Below are 5,817 nucleotides of genomic sequence, written 5' to 3'. Positions count from 1 at the left end.
CCCAGTACCCACCTAAAGCCAAATGCACAAAGTGACACATGCATCTGGAGTTCATTTGCAGCTGCTAGAGGCCCTGGTGCAAACCATTCCCTCTCTCCTCTCTGCTTGCAAATAAACAATTAAAAAAAATAGAAAAATATTGACACAAAGTTTTTATTTTGTTACTGAACTAAAAGTTAAGTGAAGTTTAACTCTGATAGGATAAAAGCATGTAGTATGAACCCTAAAGGAATATGTATATATCATAAACTAAAACATAACCAGGATCTGGAAAGAAAAAGGAGGGATTTCTAGATGCCACTAGATGGATTTTCAGGTCAATGAAATTATTTTGTGCCACAATGGCAAATATATGCCATTATATAATCCATCAAAATTCACAAAATGTTTGACTCCAAGAGTTACCCTTACAAAAAACATGGAGTTGGCAAACAGTATTATGCTTATCTTTATAACAGAGCTACCACATGAAATGTTGGATGATAAAGGAGACAGGAAGGGTGTACAACTCTATTCTTGATTTTTTTCTATTTCTGTAAGTTTAAAAGTGGTCTAGAAAAAATAAACCACAAATTACTTTTAAACTTTAAAAAATTTATTTATGGGGGTGGGAAAAAATGGGGGTGTTCCAGGGCCTCTGCCACTGCCACTACAAATGTACATCCACACTTGGTGCATCCAACTTTATGTGGATACTTGGGAATCAAACAGTTTTCACTTTGGCAAGATTTCATGAGTACTCTGTAAATGCTCACTTCTGCCTTCCCTCCTTGTAGCCCATGAGTTGTTGGTTGTTAATTTAAAGCTATTGTCAGGGTTATTAATCCCTCAACTTTTTCTCAAGGACTTTCTACCTGAATTCATTTTGATTTTATTTGAATTTGCTTTTATTGGATCTATTCTAACCAAATTCTTTTTTATTCAATACTTGATTACTGATTGATGAGAAGAGCAGGTGATCTGTGTTGAAAGGCCCAAATCTATTGTTCCACTTGGTTGTGAACTTCCCAAAGATGGGTATCCTTATAGACCCTTGTTACATTTGGTTCTAATTAGGAAATTTAGGGACCTACTTGTCATTCACTTATAAGAACAATGTGCTCAGCTGTTGATATGGTAATACTTGTTCCTCCTTATTTATTTCTACTTCTACTTATCAACTATACTGAAATTGGGTTTTTGATTGTATGTGTATCATGTCGTGTGTGTGTGTGTGTGTAGTGTATGTATATGTGTATGCAGATGTTTGTACCCCATACACTTGCATGCAGAGACTAGAAGAGAACACCAGGTGTCCTCCTCTATCACTCTTTTGTTTGTTTCTTTGGGATATACAGTTTTTCACTGACTCAGGAGCTGCCATTTTTGGTCAGACTAACTGACTATGGAGCCCAGTGATCCTCTTCTCTTTGTTCTCCAAAGGACTAGAATAACAGGTGTGTGTAGAGCCCAGTGATATCTCTGTTACTTATAGGCCTAGAGCTACATATGTGTGTAGCAATGCCCAGCTTTTGGCATATGTTCTGGGGAATAAACTCAATTTAGTATCAGGCCCTCTCAGACCCACTTGCCCAGCAAGTGATCTTAGGTAAGAAACATCTCTCCAGACTCCAGAAGTTGATAATTTTATGCTGTTTGTATTTCCATGAAATTCTGCAATTAATGTGGATGGATTGGATATAAACTAAATATATTAAATGTACTAATTAAATATCATTGTTCATTCATATAAAACCCTCATCTCACCTCTACATACTGTGGAATCTGTTTCACATGAACAGAAATGCACAGTCATTCAATCTTGTTCTTCTGGCTTGTCCTACAATTCTAAATTTTATTAGTTATGGACATATTTCAGTATGTAAACAGCACATGTTGGCACCATCCTTAACCTCAACTCTGCCCTCCCCCCATTCTCAATGGGGATGCTGCTTATTCCCATGGGGATTGCGGGTCATGCATTGTGGGGGTAGCCATCTGTTATGGGGAAGAGGCAATGTCTCTGTGCATAGTATCCCAACTTGTGGCTCTAACAATCTTTCAAATTCTCTTCTGCAAATTTTCCTGAGCCATGTTGGGTTCGCTTTAGATGTACTTCAGTGATGGGCTCTTAGGACCCTCTGTATCTATGTATCTCTGGTTTGGTAAGAGTTGAGTGTCCTCAGTGTCTATCTCCTTCACCCTTATTCACTGAAAAAGCAGCACTCTTGCTCATGTCCCCAATTCCTCTATGGCTTCAGCTGGGGCCCTGCTGAAGTGTGATGGGCTGTTTCTCTCCTCAACTCATTATGGCATTAGTCAGGGCATTGATTTGCAGGATTGTTCTGGAATGCAACACTTACAACAGCTTCCACCATGAAAACAATGTTATATCATGTGAAATGCACTCCAAGAAAGATCCAATCTGAAAAGTAAATTAAGGACTAGTAAATTTCCAGAAGAGGTCACTAGAGAAAGTTGATTAAGTCAGAACCCACAGCCCCAACCTCAGCCAGGCCACTTCCTTTCTCTGAATAAGTGGGTATCTCCAGTTTGATGATATTGTCTAGCAAAGATTAATGTTCTGATTATGGCTATACTTTGGGGCTGGAGGAAAGCAAGAAGCATGATATGTGTACAGAGCATTATGACATTACCTTCTCTTCTCTGCCATGAAATCCTTCTGCCTCTCTCTTAGAAAATCTGTTGTAACTCAGTAAAAACACTTAAATGCATGCACTATCTCTTGCCATCTAAAGTACGACTCAAAGCTTCCAGATACTTGTATATAGGCATCTCTTGGAATTGGAACAGCCTTACTGAGTCCACACACTCTTTATTTGAAATGACTCCAATGAAAGTGTATTCAAATAATATAGTACTAGTCAGCAATAGGAGGAATCAGTATCTGATAAACACAAAACTGAGATACATTTCATAAGCATTATACCAAGTATGAAAAAAAATTGCCAAGAATCTAAATGGTACAGTTTCATTTCTATGGATCTTCAGGATAAACAAAATGAATCTATGGTCAGCAAAATGAGATCATTTATTTCTTAAGGAGGATTTATGCTACCTGTTGTAATTATCTTCTCATTGATGTGATAAGCAGATATGGGAACACAGGGTTTATTAAGCCTACAGGTTCAAGGGATGCCTCACTATGACAGGGGAAGCAGAGGTTGAGCATAGGCTGAACATCACATCTTGCCACAGCAGCTGGCAGAAAGTTCAAGAGTTCTGAGTTTCTACCGGAAACATCTCCTTCAAACCACCACATTGCACTCCCCCATATACTCATAACCATCTCATGATGCAAAATTAATTCAATCCAACTTTCAAAGTTCCCATAGCATTTATCAATCCCAACACTGTTCAAAAGTCTAACATCTCATCTAAGATAGCCTCCTAACTGTGAGCCCATAAAGTCAAATTACAAGTTAAATACTTTCAGCACATAATGGAACTGAGTAAACATTCCCACTTTAAAAAAAAAAAAAAAGCACAGGAAAGGAAGATTGGGTAAATGAAAAATCAAAACCAAAGAAGGCAAACATCCAATCTTGCAGTCCCAAGTCTGACATCTGGGACCCATAATGAAATCCCCACAGTCCAAATCATGCCCTTCTAGCCTATGGTTTCCAGGCAGATCTACCGGTTCCAGAATGGGTAGCTTTCCTTGATGGTCATCTCAGTCCTGGTCTGTCTAAAATCTTGGAAACTCAGCTACAACTCATGGTCCATCTTCAGAGCCTCATGCTTTGCCCCCTCATGTCTTCTATTCAGGAATTATGACCCTGCTCTACATCAGCTAGGGATTGTCTCTTAAAAAAAAAAAAACTGTGTTGCAAATCTGATGATACTTTATTTCCTTAATTTATCATACTTCCAAATCCAGTAACAGGTGGACTACCAAATTTGTTAATCCAGTGGGGCATAAAGCAGATATTGAAGAGCAGAAAACTGCTTCAACATTCTTCCTTCAAGACCCCTAATTTCAAAAAAGCCAACACTTTTCTACTGTCCCAATGCAGAGAAGCTGACCAGTGGTAGTAATCTCCTAAACAATTACACCTAAAGCAAATGCAGTCTCTGGCTCGAAAACTTGTACATATTTCCTTCCTTGCCAATGTTTATATATGCTAAACACACCAGTCCATTACAAATTCAACTTTGCTGAAGTTCTCAGGAAATGGGCAGAGCTGCCATCCTCTAACACATCAACAAAGTTCTCCTTCCCCCCATATTAGCTTCTGCAGTTCTCTCTGTGGATAAACCCCTACCAGAATGGTCCATTAAGCTCTATACTTCAAGCACTGCAAAGATTCTCTTACTCCAAAGTTCCAAATCCTTCCATATTCCTCCTGAAAATATTTTCTAAAAGACTTTAGCTATGCCATAAAGCTTCTAGTAGTAATAACCCCACTTTTAGTAGCAATTTTTTTTTGCAGTTAAATTCTCATTTCTAGGACAAAACATCTGACCATGAACAGCTGGTGGGAAGTCTGTTCAGCTTACAGTTTGAGAGGAAGCTTCATGGTTGGAAAGGCAGAGGCTGAGAAGATGCTGGGCATCACATCTTGCCACAGCTGCTGTCAGAAAGCAGCAAGAGTAATCTAAGCTCCTACTGGCAAGGAGTACTGGTATATGGCACATTTAAACCCATCCCTAACAACACACTTCCTCCAGCAAGGTTCCACTTCCCAAACTGCCACTGATTAGAGAGCAAGTATTCAAAAACACATTAAGACATGGAGGAAATTTCATTCAGACTACCATACTACCTAAGAAAGATAAGGAAGGGAATTTTCTGGGTAAATTAATTTTAATTATATGGGGCTATACATATTCAATCAAAAATTAATTGAACTGTATCAAGTGTAAATTTTATTATATGCAAATTATTCCTCAATCACATTGATTAGAAAATAAATTAATGAGTTTATTAAACTCTTTCTGTGAATCTCACTAGTGAACTGACAAGAGAAAAGTCTTCTATCTGAGCAGATGAACCTCAGTAGATCCTCAGTAGAGATCACTTATTCTAAATGCCTGTGCATGGGATAAGCAGCTCTGATCATTGGCTTCCACAAAGGACTACTTCTTTCTCTCACAGAGAGTAATGATCCTAATTAGTTGTAGTATATTTCCAGAACTTCATCTTTGATGAACAAGACCAGATTAGAAGGAAGTACCAAAACTTCTCTGGTTTGTTATGATGTAGTTTTGCCCTTTCTTTCTTTTCTACTTTCCTATGAACCATGCATGATGCTGGACAGACTTAGAGTATCTCTTAGAAGAAGTGTTTTCAGGACTTCAATGGACTGAGAAGGGTGATGAGGAATAGGAGAAATGACAGGTTACTCATTCTCTTTGTTCCCTTTATCATTCTTATGCCCAGGCTATGTTGGTTCTTCTTTAATATGAAGTTAGTGTTGGCTAGGCTGAGTAGCCCCTATATAACCACTGTGGTGATACTTACAGCATTCTGAAATATTTGGTTGTCAGAAACTCACATGGATAATCCCATTACCATTTTTTTTTTTTTAAGGATAATGGCTTTTACACAAATACCTGATTGAGCTGACTTTAGCTCTTAATCACTTTCTGGAGAGAAAAGGAAACTTATAAACCAGAAACAAGGACTTCTAATGATATGAAATGTGATTCATGGCCAGTCACTTTAGCTGACCTTAAAGTATAATTCTATTATGGTAACATCCAAGATCAGGGGTGTCCAAGCCATAAGTTTGCATGTATCCCAGGATAACTATGGATATGGCCCAATACAAAATTGTAAGCTTACTTAAAACATTATAAGATTTCTTTATAACT

Source organism: Jaculus jaculus, chromosome 3 (genome assembly GCF_020740685.1).
Source record: "Jaculus jaculus isolate mJacJac1 chromosome 3, mJacJac1.mat.Y.cur, whole genome shotgun sequence".
In the NCBI taxonomy this organism is placed as follows: domain Eukaryota; kingdom Metazoa; phylum Chordata; class Mammalia; order Rodentia; family Dipodidae; genus Jaculus; species Jaculus jaculus.
The sequence above is the reverse complement of the archived record's forward strand: the minus strand, read 5'-3'. Positions refer to the sequence as shown.